Below are 15,383 nucleotides of genomic sequence, written 5' to 3' on the forward strand. Positions count from 1 at the left end.
GCATCTAATGTTGATTGGACTGTGTGCACTAAAGGCAGTAGGTCTGTGTCATTTTATGTGACAGAAATCTGTGTCTGTTATGCTTGAATAAATGAAACCACAATCTATAAAACTGGTTAAAAATATCTAATGCCAGTGCTGAGGTTTTCTGACTAAAACCTCTTAGGAATTTTAGTGGCTAAAATTCCCCTATGTATGAAAAACCCTGGCCATATGCTGTGCAATAGTGGCTTTTGCTTTTTAACCAATTAATTGGTTAAAGTTCTTTCCCCCCTGTTCCAGTCCACATTCAGCTCTTTAGCTTGTGTACATACAGGGTTGATGTCGATCCTTTTATCTCACTTAAGTGGCCCACATAGTAGCACAAAGTTTCTAACCTGAGATGATATGTAGGTGAAGATCAGAGTCAGAGCCTGCTCCAGGAAGCAGATGTCTGCAGCATCTGTCTGATGCGAGACTTTCAACGTTCACTTCTAGTCTGACTGCAGCTAACATAAAACCAGTTATGCTAGCTGCAGGAGGACGTTTCTGCGTCCGTTACAGCATGACTGTGACACAGACCCATACATAAATGTTTGGCTTTCATGTCGGTCTCTGAGGTAAACAGGCCAAGTCTCCTGAGGCCAGAGTTAAAGAGTTAGAGAGAAAAGAGAGAGAAGGAAAAAGAAAGTGAGACGGAGTGGAAGAATGGGACAATAGAAGAAAATGAGAAGGAAAGGAGGAAAAAGGTGTGTCGAAGGAGAGTAACGTCAGGTGGTCAAAAGAAGGATGGAGTGAAAAAACCAGTTCTTCAATGTGAAAGAATGAAAGAATTGAGGAAAGGAGAGAACAAACAGAAAGGACAGCAAGAACACTGAGCCTGAGGAATGAGGACAAAGGGCAAGGAGGTGCCGTTACTGGCCTTTGTACTGTGTACCTTTGTTTGTCTTCTATATATTATATCCCTGCATCCTCCAACCACCACCTAAGCTTTTCATCCACTCTGACAATCCTCTTTTTATTTCTTCCAGAACGGAGGCAAGGCGGACTACACAACGCAAGAGGCCTGGGGAAATCATTAACTCCACGCTCGCGCAGTATGACTGGTAGGCTGTGTTCTGCCTGTCTTCTTGTGTATTTAATAAATGTATGCTTATTATGCGAGTGTACACAGCAGAGCCTCAGCGAGCCGCTGGCTTGTAGCCGGTGCTGTTTGTATAGCCGTTCATTATCTAATTGTAGCAGTGCCCACATGCCCACTTTGTCTGCTTGGTCCCACTGATCACTTGCTGGTCTGATTACATAGATGTAATTTTCACAGAGAAACGGTTCGACACGTCGGATTCACTGTGTGAAAACAATACAGTATTATCATAATGACACAGCACCATCACCCAAATCTGCAGCTCTCCTCTGCTCCGCAGAGCTTTATGGCGAGTTTTTCTCTCACACCATGTCTGCAGCTCTCGAGAAACCCGTTGTGCGCTACCTGATCCACAGACAGTAAGCAGGCAAAGTTGAAGGCTTCCGCAGTGGAGTGGCTGGAAGCTAGAAAGCCAGATATTTCCCTCAGGGGTTGATTGGGAATAAAAGCAATACAAGAGAGACTGGAAATAAATAATAGATTCTGCAGTCGGTGTTTTTCATGTCGAGTTGATGATAACGTTGCGTTCCTGTGCTTCCACTTCCAACGATTGGGAGGAAAACAAGCATTTAATTCCTCTAAATTTTTTGAAATGTCAGTAGGATCACTGTGGATTGCTCTGTAGTGTTTAAAAGTACACAGCAAAAGAGCGTTGACTGTTATTTATGTGTGTGTGTGTTTTCTTTTTGGAATGTCTAACCTCTTTAGATCACCATTGCTTTTATTAATTAAAGACTGCCAAACAGGGGACTGACTTCATTGGTATTCTGGAGCTTTGTTTCTTTTGTTCCTAGCTTGACAAGCTGTGTCTGCTGCTCGTGTAATTTTCAACTCTCGTCTCAATATTTCATCCAGTTCTTCTTGACCAAAGGGGAAAACCCCCCACTAATGTGCCACCTAATGTCATGGATTGGACTATTAACAAGTGTGTGCAGACTGACTGATTTATGTAAACATATTCATCTGTCAGAGGAAGAAGAAGCTCAAGCACCTGATGATTTGACACTTGTTTTGCATCACGTTTGCGCCATCATCCTTCACTGTGAGTCGTGTCTCGTCGTAATGACAGAACTGAATATTCGGGACTTTTAAGTTTCCTTCTGACTGGAGGGGATGTCTATAAAATATTTTCCATTCTTTGTCTTACAAATATTAATCAGCAGCAGTACATTCATCTGCTGCAGATCATTTATATCTGACAGAGCTGTCACACATCTTTTAAGGTCTTATTGGCTGGAATAACACTAGATAATAAATTGATCATCCAAGTAAATCAGCTGATCTTACTGCCAGGCTCGTCGGGTGATGGCTCAGCTGATACCTTCTATACACGCAGTTGGGTAATGTCATATAGGAAGTGATCGCTGCCTATCCTTGCTACTTCCTGCTTTTTCATGTCTGACACTGATGTGACATTTGACATTGATGTCTGCTCTGTTCACAGTTTCTGAAAAATATATCTGTTTAGTTGTTGCAGTGTTCTGGTAGGTTATAAATATGCAAATATGTACGGTGGATTTGTGTACGTTGACAGTTGTATTTAAATTTGTTTGAGTCATTCAAAGACTAGTTTTGGGTCAAAGGTCTCCCTTCCTCTCCCGTCCTTTCCTCTCCCCTTTCTGCACAGCTGGGGAGAAAGGGGAAGCATATAATTGCAGTTTAATCCTCTAAGTCCCTGCAGAGGAGGGAGGCAATGCATAGCGGCATGGACAGAAGAAGACAGAACAGCCATCGGAGTTGTTTGGACAGATGTTTGCAAGCCAAATGGGGACTCCTGTCAGTCACAGGTTGAAAGTGTGCATGTTAGATGGACACGTAATGTCGGAGCATTTGTAACAACAAAAGAATATTGAACATTTGACTGACTCGTTGTTTGGTAGCTTTTGCGATCAATATACACCTCAGGAGAAGTATTCTTTTATACTCTGAGCTTTTCTCACTTCTATTTCTTAATTTTAGTGAAGAGGAGACAGTAGAGCAGGGAGATGGAGCATCAGATGGCCTTGGGTTAGAATCAAAACCAGGCATCTGCATTTGGCCCCCTGTTCAACCACTGAGCGAAAACAATACCCCAGTAGAAGGGAAAAAAAAGTCTGTTTTAAGCATTGACTTGTGTTGTAACTGATTATGATACTGCTGTAAATAATTGACATTCAGGATGCTCATCCTCGAAGGTTCGTGATTCAGGTTGAGAGATTGGTTAAACTGTCCAACAACCAGGTATGCCAGGGGTGTCCAGGAATCTGTGTCCTGCAGGTTTTAGATATCACCCTGGGTCAACACACCTGAATCAAATCAGTTCATTACCAGGATTGAAAGCCTATTTGACTCAGAAAATCCTGCAGATTTGACTGATCACTTGGTTTATTAGTTTGGCATGTGTAATAAAATATTAAGGTAAACGATTCTTTGAAAGGCATCCAAAAACATACAAGGTATGTTTGCTCGTCAAACCGAACCTTCATCAGTCATAAGAAAAGTTATTTTTGTTATAGCGTAAAGCAAACCTGCAGTAAGCAGCCATCCATCTGATATACATTCTGCATCCTGGATATGGGAGTATGTGTTTACTTGCTCACCTAAGCTATAGAATATATAGCAGCTGCAATAGAAAATGAAACCCTGTACTCTATATCATCCAGTGAAGGTAGAAGCCTCAGGTTGTAAAACATGCTCCCCTGTCAGGACAGCCTTTTCTGTCATAATGATCCGCACTGTACTGCATTTCTGTGTATGCTGTAATTCCAGAATATGTGTGAAGGAGGAGAGATTTAGTCAGCAGGGAAGAAAAATTGGTGAGCAGGACATTTTAGAAGGTGTTTTTAGCCCCAGGAAGCGTGTCTTTGAGAACTGGAGTGGGGGCAGTGAAGGCTTTAGCTACACTTTAAGGTTCAGGGGTTATGTGTGCATGTTTGTCTGGTGGGGTTACTCCATGTATAAGCGCAGCCATGTGTTTATGTGAATGTGTATCTTTAAGTGCTTGTGTGTCTTCAAGTGGAGGCAATCGGGGAGCGTTAGGCAGGGGTACAGGGAGGCGAGGAGGGCGAATCCGTCTCCCATCACTTGGCTACAGGCAAGCGTTCTTAGCACCTCGTAAATCTCACCTGCTGCTACAAGACTGCTGCTGACATAGCTGCTATAGTGCGTACTGTACTCACAAACATTCGTGCACACATGTGGTGTACATGCACATTTCGTAGAGCGTGTTGCATGCAGCACCAGAGTCGGTCATGTCAGCAGCAGGAGTGAAATTGGGAAAATAAAGTGATGTATAATCTGTCTGTTAGCGTTCCATGTTGGAAAATGGCATCTTTTATTGGAAGTGGTTTCTGTTGGAGCAAAGAGGAACAGCTGCTGAACTGAAAATAAGAAAATCCAGCTGTGCTCCATCTAGTCCTGTTATATTTTCTTTACTCTTTAGTTACATTGATGAATGATATATATGCGCTTGCAAATTTTCAACCTTTTGAAAGCGGTTCTTACTAAAGTTCTTACTAAGCTTAAAGGCGATTTCCAGTCAGATCTTATTTTCTTATAACTCTTATTAGCTGTAATGACACTGCAAGACGATACGTGATTGTAGGTTTTGGTTTTGTAAAGGAGCCAAAAGTTGAGAAAGATTACCAACGCTGCTTCGTTTTCAGTTTCAGTTTTGCCCTTCAAATAGATTTGACTTGGTAGTTTGAGCCTAAGCTCAAGCATCAGTGTCTTGAACCTCGTTATAATCAACGACTCTTAACCAGTGTGGACACTCTGCATATCTCGTCTGTTCTCCTTGCAGTACGTTCCCACTCACGAAAACACGTTTTTACTACAATGCAGTTGTGGTGCATCGTGGTAACCACAGATGTCAGAAGTTAAACCCGATTGCAGCACAGATTCCACTACTTGCACGGCGTTGCAAAATCGTGCACAGTTGTGTTGTACCCTTGGAGCTATTGCATTTGCGGAATTTGTGCTTGTAAACACAGCTCACTGCACTCACGTTAGCTCTCCAGGACATACTTTGCATGTAAAAAAAATGGAATACACATCCTTTACACATTGTGATACCTGTATGTGTGTGTGTGTGTGTGTTTTCTATGTTTAGTTCAAAGTGTTTCTCCCTGCTCGCGCCACTTGTGTTTTTCATTTCTGCTAGCTTTAGAAAGCTTTCCTTGCTCTTACAGTAACTCGCTTCACAGTGGTGACGATCGATCGGTGTAGCCTCTCCTTACACCAAACATCATTTCAAAATGTGCAGCGCTGGGAGTACGGATGGCATGTGCGCATGCAGTGCAAGTGTCGGTTATATATCCGCTGGATAGGAGACAGTGCTGGGTCAAATTAAAGTGAATATTTAAATAACAATAATATCATACATGAATTGAATTGGTTAAGTGCTTCAGAAACGGATGAATGGAAACACGAGCTAAATGTTATCATGTGTAGGAAATTTCTGAATGTTGTCAACGGTCAAAGACTGTGTTTGTTTTATCAGTTGATGCTTTGCATATTCATTCAAACAATTGCTTGTTTGTTATGCATCTGCACAGGCCTTTTTTAACAAGCGTTCAGCAACAGTTGCTGGCTGTTGCAAGTTTAACTGAGTCTTGAATGTATAAAATTATGCATGATCTGATGCGAGTGCCATGTTTTGCAAAAATAAGATGTGGTTTTTCATAATAAATTGTAATCTGCAAAATCCGAGCAAAGTCACTCAACCAAGACTGATCCTACTTTGAATTCATCATATTCATCATCAGAATTCAGTGGTTTTCTTTTGTTTGTTTGTTTGATTTAATATTTATGTTTTTTAGGTATTAGGGTTCAGTCATAATCCAGGTTCAGCATGAATTCTTAGCATTATGCTGCTGACAAAACAATAACCTCTAAAAAAAATGTTTCTGAATGCTTTCCAATAAATTTCAATATCATGTCTTGATTTCCTGTGACAGTCTGTCAGCCCACGTACTTGTCACACTGAGTCAGCTGCTGATACATATACAAGAGTAGTGAACAGTTCACTGGCCACATGGTATTTAAGTGGATTCATGTGATTCGTCTGTGAAGGTTCTCAGTCATCCAGGTCATCGTAGTCAAAGGAGCTTGCAAAGAAAAGCGTCTGGACTTCTTTAAGTTGCTTGAAGACGTTTCACCTCTCATCCGAGAAGCTTCTTCAGTTCTAAGGTCAAATGGTGGAGAGTCCCAGATGTGATTCATGCCTTCTTTAGCAGTACTGTATCTTTGCTGCTCACTAATTGTAGTCTTTGTAATGTTTGTTTATCTATTGGCAAATGTGTTCTAGTACTTTTTTTTATGAGTTCTACACGGCTTCATTGATAAGGTAGAAACATACAGTTGGTGGCAATGAAACAAATTACCAAGTCAAAAAGTGTAGCGAACCATTGGCATAATGGCATTCAAGAAGACCGCAGTGATTGACATGTGACACTGATTGGCAGCACTTTGGTGCAGTGATTGCCAAAGTGCTGCCAATCACTGCTTCCCTAGAGTGTGGTCACAACTGGGTACCACGTGCTGTACCGAGAATCTTGTGATTGCTTTGGTTGTCAGCAGATTTTTATGGTTAAGCACACAGTTGTTGCCAATTTTCTGCATCTTGTTTGTCAAGATTTCTTCACAAGACACTGAAAGATGCGACACAAACTGGACTGTTTGTTGGCGCTGTTTGTCGCACTTTCTGAAACATTGCTGAAGTGGAAGGCCCAACATTCACTTTCAAAGCCAACATTGAGTGTTTGTAGACAAGTTGCCATGGTCCATGCAAACTATAAGCTGCTGTTGTACCTACCAGTGGACAAAGCAATAACAAGGAGGTTTTTGGTGCAGAACCCTCTTTGTGACTGATTTTACCTACCAGCTTTCAGCAAACTCCAACAGCCACTCGCCAGTCTGTTGGGAGTACACATTGGCTTGCCAACCGGCCTCCAGACCTGTATGGCTGAGGTCTCGTGTTTTCTGTATACAATGAAATGCATCTTGTTATGTCCCGGATGTTTCTCACTTCCAGCATGAAAAGAAAGTTTGATGAGGATAAAATCTAAATGAACCTATTAGATGATGTTAGACAGTGCTTTCGTACACCACCCTCATATGAGTAAATATCTTGATGAAGATTTTTTGTTCTCTCACTCCAGCAAAACTCCAGAGACTTGTTGAGCGAATATGAAAAGGCACCGAAGCGCTATTTCAGGTACAGCCCTTTCCATGTTACATATAGACTTTTTAAAAACTCTAATTGCTGTTAAAAACTCCAGAGGTGACTTCCTTGCCGTTAAAGGCTCTTTCGTCTTGGTCATGCCTGATTGAAAGATGAAATGTTCTTGGGAACTTGTTTGCCGAGAATTCTTTACAGGAATAGAAACAAACTGATTTTCCGATGTACCTGTTTTCCCATTTCAGTTGAAGAAAATTAGTGATGACTGATGTACTGATGCACGCACACACACACAGGCTTGACTTGACTTTAATGGCCACATTAGCAGGTTCAGTGGAATTTGTTTTCGGAAAGTATGACAGCTACGACTGGCTCGAGGTAAAATCTGTTTGCCTGAGGGATTCTGGAAAGAGACTCTCATTATTCCCATTTAGTCTGAGCTGTTTATACATGAAAGAATACATGTGCCGGTATTTGAACAGGTGCCTATAGAAGTTTTATTTGTTTTTAAGCAGCGACCGGAGTAATAGTTTAGTGCTGTAGTGCTCGCTTTCTTTCCTCGTTACTCTCACTCACAGCAGAAGTGTTGAGATTGCTGCACATAGTGTCACTGCCACTCTTCTCTCTGGCCTATTTTTCACACGGCTGTGCGGAACATTGATGGCTTACTCAGTAATGGCAGTTAAAAGCCACCAGTCCTGTGTCTGTCTGTCACCCACACAGATGTAGATGTCTGAGCAGATCTGTGTGTGTGTGTATGTGAGGCATAGACACAAACACATTCATTGACAGAGTAAATAAGAATCCTTCTCAACTTTTGTGGCTTATCTCGTTCTTCTGTTGTGATAAGAAGAAAGGGGTATTTGTGACGTATTTGTGGCCTTGAAGGGAAATTATCTCAAAAGTCATCTCTCCAAAATGGAAAATGTCAAAATGAATAAATGCCAGTACAGTACCACAAATGACAACAAAAATAGTAGAAGCTTGTGTCTACAAATGTGTTCAATGAACCTTCACTCCTCGGGCATGTTGCTTCAAAGCTGAGCAGCCATGAAGGAAAAAACCTTGGTCACTTTTTAAATCTACATCTCTAATGTTTAGGAGCCAGAGACAAGACAAGACTTCACTTAAAATTTACAGGGATGTAGATGTTAAATAATGGGAAGATATGTGGATAAATCATGACTTAGTGGTGTCCAAGTTTCTCAGTTAGATCCAGATGTGTTAAATACATCCGGTACGGCCAAAACGGTAGAATGAACAGTGAGCCGATGCACAGAAATCAAGCTGAAGTCACGTGGATGTTTGGGAACTACTACGAAACAAAGCTTACGACTAAGTCAGTTTAAAATGAACAATTAATTACACATTATGACTTAAACATGGACTCCAAGAAGCTGGCAGCCACAAATCTCTGAGGTACCCATCTAAAGACAGGCATGATAGATTACTGCTAGTATTCTCACTGTGCTGTTTTTGCTGTTGTCTTTGAACATCAATTCTCAAACCTCCAAAAACCACATGCAGACAACCGACATTGGCTACATCTCTGGAAGTGTCTGTGGGTATCTGTCAGCTGGACTAACTAGCTGTCTGCTGCCACCCTGTCCACAGCTCATTGATTACTGAAACCCCCTCTGCTCAGAGGCTATTTGCTAGTGGCTCAGGGGGGCAATGGTTTCCTGGCAAACAGAGTGCGTCCGGGCTAAACTGAGCTCTTTTTTTTCATACCCTGACAGACGTTTGCTAAATGAGAGATCGAATACATTAGCGCAGAAGGTACACATTTGCGACTGCTGCACTTTGCTGATGCTGCTCGTGTTTTCGAGTGAACATGGTTATTTGCAGTTGTCGTACACAAGCGAGGCCTGATTATGTGGTGCTCGAAGACCAGACTCATTCATTTTCCCTGTGGCATTTTGATATGTGTTTGTGGATGTCATCTCTCTGGCCGCACCGCTACTTTTAGATGCTTTTTTTTTTTTTACTTGGGAGGAGGGGTTACCATCTATTTCTACACACAGTTGGCATTAATGATCTGTTATGTTAGCCACTAGCAGTGGTACCTTTGGTCTGGCATCCTGTCGATACACTGTGTATATATAAATCAAGCTGAGCTCAAGGTTAAACATTTTATGTGTGTGTTGGCTGCTTTCTGTGCTGCTGGTGCTGAAATCTGGACAATAAATGGCCTCAGTCAGGACGTTTGCATAGCCTAATTAGCATGAATAAAGTTGGCCTTTTACTTTAATTTTTGCTGTCAGCAAAGTCTGTCTCCATACTTTCTAACTTCTTTTCCGTGTCTGTGGTGCTCTTGTCTTGCCTGTTAGTTCCTACTATTTAGGACAAATGTATATTATTTAAGTTTAAATAAAATGTTAATTTATCTCCTAAAATAGCTGACCCCTCCATCTTTTAGAAAACTGTCAAGCAGTAGTAATTTATTGGTGGATCAGTGGCAGACCTCCTGCTGTGAGTACTGGGACGTTGCCCTGTGGCTTCAGGGTCACTTTGACCTGCCGAGCAGTCAACTTGACCAGCAATAAAATAGTAAGTAGAAATTAGCTAAATCCACAGATCTCATGCAACTCCCTCATTCTTGGTGCCCCTGCACGTCAGTGATGCACACAGAGGTGCAACCAGGTCTACTTCTTTACAGGCTTCTTTACGGATAGATTAACCAATAGACTCTCACATCCACGATGATACAGACGCTGTACTGGTGTGTTGTGGTGAAGAGAGTGCTGAGGCTCCCTTGGCGAACACACCGTGAGAAGTTTGATTATTTAGGAGGGACTCTGAGTAGAACCACTACTCCTCTACTTGAAGGAGGCGGTTGAGGTGGTTCTGCGTCTGACTAGGATGACTTCTGAGCACCTCTTAGGTCAGGTGATTTGGGGTACTATGGGAGAAGGTTAGGGTCAGGGCATTCATCTCTTGGTTGGCTTGGGAACACCTCACTGTCCCCCGAGATGAGCTGGAGCAGGTGGCTGTTGACGGGGAAGTCTGAGACCTGTCTGCTCTCCCTGTGACCTGAAGAAGGGACAGAAGATGGATGGATTTATAATTGCTATGTTTGTGAGGATACACCTATAGGTATAGCATATGGGTTGTTGGTCAGTTCCAAATGTTTGCATTATGAAATCTGCATCAGTTTTTCCTCCCCAATTAACCAATTGTGCACATTTATCTCTAGTCTGATATTCCTCACATGCAAAATTAGCGGTCGAGTAGTTTTCCGTTCAGATTAATATGCAAGATTGGTGCAGGAGGCTGATTGACTCAAAAATAAATTACAGTCTGTGTGTCCGGGATAATTAACAAACATGTCATCCCGTGTGGCTTAATGATGGAGCTCCATGGAACAGAGCAGTAAGACATCAGGCGTCGACCCTACTGTTGTTAGCAGGATCCTTTCTTTTTATGGGATTTATCAGAAAATGCAGATTTTTGTGAGGGTGGCGGAGTAGTGTGCTACTGCGTCATACCTCAGCACTACTGAAGGAAGGAAGAACACCGGCCTCTGCCGCTAATAGGACAGCATTTTCTCTGCACTAATTGCTGAGTGTTGTTTTGCTTAGACTGTGGGATCCACAGTGCGGCTTTTATTGCCTCCCAGAATCCTCGCTGATAATTCATTGAGCAGTAATTATTGTTTGTTTTGCCTTGCTTTCCCACATAAAATCGGTCCGAGGTCAGCAGCTCAGGCTGTCATCAGAAATTTGACTCTCTGAGTGCAATCACATCACATAATGATCTGTAACAAACAAGCCCCCCCACCCATCGCCCTCCGTCTCTCCTGCTGTGGCGGCGTCAAGCGTAATGACTCGTCCTCATCCTTTCCCCACTTATCTGCCAGCTCGTTTTGCTCCTCATCACGAGGCCCTCGGCGGTCCAGCTTCAAAAACAGAAACACACTGATGCCGTTCAGCGCCTGCTTATTAGGAGCGCCGCACTTGAAGATCCAAGAAATTGACCGTTTGTATTAGAGGTGGGAATCACCATACATCCCACGATACGATATTATCACAATAATTAATGCACGATACGATATTATTGCAATTTTTTTTAAATATTTTGCGATATTCAGATTCTGTACATAAAGGTAAACTTTATCAATATTCATTTTATCTAATATCAAAGTCTCGCACGCAGTCTTTCTCTCATTTCAGTCAGTTGTATTGTTGACAAACTTGAACGGTTTGTATTACAGTCTAGTCCAACTTAACTGAATGCAACCATCTGGTACAATTATAGCTATTCTGAACTATGCAATTTATGAAAACTATGCAGCCCCTTCAGCAACTGAAGAATTTGAAAGTAAATTAAAACAAAATATAATTTTACATTAAATAAAAAAGTTTTAAACTTAATTAAAATAAAACATTTCTTAAATTAAAATAAGTAAACTGTCATGTTTATTTCTGCCAAAAAAAAGTTAAACACATTTGGACAGTGAAGGAATGTCAGGATTCTTGCTCAGAAAAAGGATCAACATGCTCTGAAGTCACAGTTCCAGTCCACAAAAACTTTTTTTGTAACAAAATATCGATTTCTGCTGTCCCTGTATCGATACATTATTAGCAAACAAAATATCACGATACTACACAGTATCGATTTTTTCCCCCACCCCTAGTTTGTATTATGTCTGTTTATTTTTGCACCCTGCTAAATGTGCTTATGTTTAAGTGTTTTAGCGTGTGCTTGGTGTGTGTTCCCTCTACTATTCGAACATCTTAGGGCTTCATCTGTGACAGAACGTAAACACTCACACACTGTGTTTCATCCCAAACGGCATCTTTATCGCCATGAACAAATATTATGTGTTCAAAAACACACACTTGTGGCTACAGCATAAAGAAATCCTTGCAGCGCTTCCAAAGCGTGTCAGAGGTCTTTCTCCTGTTTTTTTCAGACGTGTCAACATGTATTTTTCCTCTGCGCATGCAGCATTTTATCTGGCCTTGGCCCACAGCTTTTGATTTCCGAGCACGTACAGGGTGGGCCTTTGCTGATCAAACGACCGCGCCTTAACGCGAGCGGAAGCCCTGGACATTGTCCCATCAATCAGATCGTAAATGTCATCAGAAGGATGTGGGATGTGGCGGCTACGGGGCAGATGAAACATGCTGAGGAAGGACTTTTATCCTGCAGGCTGGGATCCAGTGGGAGGTAGAACTTTATTCCTGTTCTGGGACGGTTATATAAGTTAGAGCCTGGTTTCTTTAACTAGCAGTTGGGGCCTGGTTTGGTCTGCAGGCCTGCATCTGGTCAATTCCCACATGACGAGTATATTCAAGTGTGAACTTGGATCCCATGGTTAAAAAATGTGGCTTCTTTCAACGCCAAGTTATAGACTGTGATGATTATGTCCAGTCTTTGTTAGATAATAGCCAGAAAAATAGCCATCAGCATGCTCATGTAGTCTCTATTGTGATGTCACCTCAAAAAAATTCTCACTTTAGTTCGAGTGTCACTGTCACAGTTAGATTTTTCTGGGAAAATAACACAGGAGTTTATGAGAATAGGGCATACATGTAGACAAGGGAGGGTTTTAAAAAGCGATTACATCATAGCGTTTGTTATTTTCCCACAGAAGATTGTATTTTTGCTTCTGCTTATTGCCAGGCATTACAAATTCATGTTGTGCAACTTCACAGTATTGGTTCTGGCACAACTTTATTTTAAGTTAGGCTGGAATTTCTGAGGAAACAGTTTGTCAATGTGAATTTTTGGTAAAGTTTTCTATTAAAGGTGTTTTATGGTTTGAATAGAACTTTCAGTGACATCATATAACTCATGGTGTGGCATAAATCCTTTATTCAACAGTAAAACTGTCAAGTTAAAATGAAACAGAAACTTAGATGGATGGAAGGTAAAAAGATCCTTGTCTGAACTCCAAACAGGTGCCTTGGTACAGCAACGGTGAAAAGATGTAATGATTTGAGGACTTTGTTAAAGAGGATGCTGGATTCAATTAATTTTTCGCTATTACAGCATTTCCATTTTAGATTCCCGGGATTAGTCACGTCCTGCTGTGCATTTGCAGAGTAACGCATTCATTCAAGCATTTAAATCACATAACCTCATAACTTAGATAATTAGAGCCCACCCACAGCAGGAGTCCGGTCCACTGTCAGTCTGTTAGATCAGCTAATTACCTCAATTACGCAGACAGACACACAAACACAAAACCCAAGAGACCGGTTTTAAGGAGCAAGTCGCTTGGCCTTGGGATCTTTCATCAGTCTGGAGCTTTTTGCTTCAAACTATTGGTTTGCGCTGCCACAAAACTTGAAGGATGACGTTCATAGTTTCGGATGGGGAGGTTTTGCATTTAAAAATGAGCAAAAGTTCATTTTGCTAATTCCTGCAGTAATAAAACCTGGTTCTCCCTATTGATCCTTGAGCTGTGACTCAGCAGTTATCTGCCGTGAAAGTCTTGGGTGTTTTTTGTGATGTGGTGTAAAGTATGGCAGCTTTAGTTATTTTTGTACACACTTTCATTCTCAGTATTTCCCACAGAATGAGATTGTATCGTGTTTTTCATGAAGCAGGGGTTTTTGTATATACTCGTCTGGGCTTGAGAGGGGATTTTTAAATGCTTTCTTTGTTCATAGATAACCATATCTGATATATTCTACCATCCATCAGCTCAACCGCCTCAGACTTGCTCGTACTTGCTTTCTTGGAAGGATTAGTAATCTCAGCAGACTGAAACCTGCTGGTCCATCGACTCATAGCGTGAAACAGTGACCACCCCTTGCTAGCTGCAGTCCATGACAGTGGAGTTGGAGTCTGCGCAACCCTGCGACTCGAGATTCAAAACAACTGAATGGCACTGAGTTCTGTCAAGAGCAGAAACCTGACCTTAACTGTAATGAACCAGACCAGACAGGAAAAACTGGGGTTAGCTGGTTAGAAATAATCTTAACTTTAAAAATACGGTCAAGTAGTGTATCATTATTTCAAATATTTGGAAATCAAAAATTTGACTGTAAAATATATTCAGACGAGCATCAGTATACCTGGGCTGGAAAGTCAAGTTTGTGTGTGGAAGGAAGCAGAGTCATTAGCAGTATTTAAACTGAATGCCTAATTATCTGGAGGTAATAAGATTATCAGCAGCATTTTGCCTCATCTCCCCAGTGTAACCTACCGAGCTTCTCCTCTAACTTTCTCCTCCTTTTCATTCAGGCTTTTATGTTTTCCCCTCACATCTGCCCTTTTCCTTTTTCTTTTTCCTGCCCTCCTCTCTCCTTCGTGTTCCTTCTGCAGGAAAAATGAGGCACATTTCCCCTCTGTTAATCACTATGATCAATGACTGCCTTGCCACCGTGTTGCCCGTATGGCTGCTTTCTGCTGCCTGTGTGCTCTCTCTCACTGCTCTGGAGCAGCTCACGCTCGGAAAGGCATTATGAGCCTGTAACTGACTCTAAAACACGCAGGAAACAAATCAGCTGAGCTGCATGTCTAGCTCTTGTATTCTGCATCACAAGCAGACTCCTAGTAAAAGCCATGTGCCCAGAAATAAATGTAAGATTTAAAATAAATATTTTATGTCAGGTTTTTGTCATTTAATATAAGTTTTATTGATTTTTCTTGGCTTCAGCTCCAGGATTTATGTAGTTGCGGTTCTCTAATGTAGCCAAGCAGAAGGGAAAAGCTGGAATTTCCCCTATCGGAGCCATATGCTGTTACATCCTTGTGTTTGCTCATCTTATAAAACTGCACTTTTACTTTTCCGTAATTCAATTTGTTCTCTATAGACGACAGTTAAACGGAACAGGTCAGAATCTGTCCCTGAACCGCACCAATCTTCCAGTTTTAGTAGATCGTAAGGAAATCTTTGTTTTACTGTCATTTAAGCATATGTGCACAGTCATACATCAGTGGCTAAGCTGTGTGTAGATAGAAAATACATCTTATAGGTGGTCTGCGATGAGGTTCTCACTGTGGGCTGAGTGTGGTTTAAAGGGCAGGCTCGTGGTAAAGCTGCAGAAATGATGAAAATGCGCCACATTGAGGCTTAGAGATATGTCTGCGGTGTGTGAACTCTGACTTTTAATTTCCTCCTCTTCATGCCTAGAAATAGCACGT

The 15,383-nt window shown here is 41.6% G+C and overlaps 1 protein-coding gene across 3 annotated transcripts in view; it reads left to right on the forward strand.

The window, feature by feature from the left end:
- thrab (thyroid hormone receptor alpha b) overlaps positions 1-15,383 on the forward strand; it is a 154,496-nt gene that overhangs the window by 62,923 nt on the left and 76,190 nt on the right. For 2 of the 3 annotated variants that reach the window (XM_082543110.1, XM_082543112.1), the window contains one exon: positions 1,011-1,085. The exons of the other annotated variant lie outside the window; for it this stretch is intronic. The gene's annotated coding sequence lies outside the window, so the exon portion shown is untranslated. The remainder of the gene's footprint in view (positions 1-1,010; positions 1,086-15,383) is intronic. 3 annotated transcript variants of the gene reach the window in all.

Source organism: Aulonocara stuartgranti (genome assembly GCF_965226115.1).
Source record: "Aulonocara stuartgranti genome assembly, chromosome: 8".
Lineage (NCBI taxonomy): Eukaryota > Metazoa > Chordata > Actinopteri > Cichliformes > Cichlidae > Aulonocara > Aulonocara stuartgranti.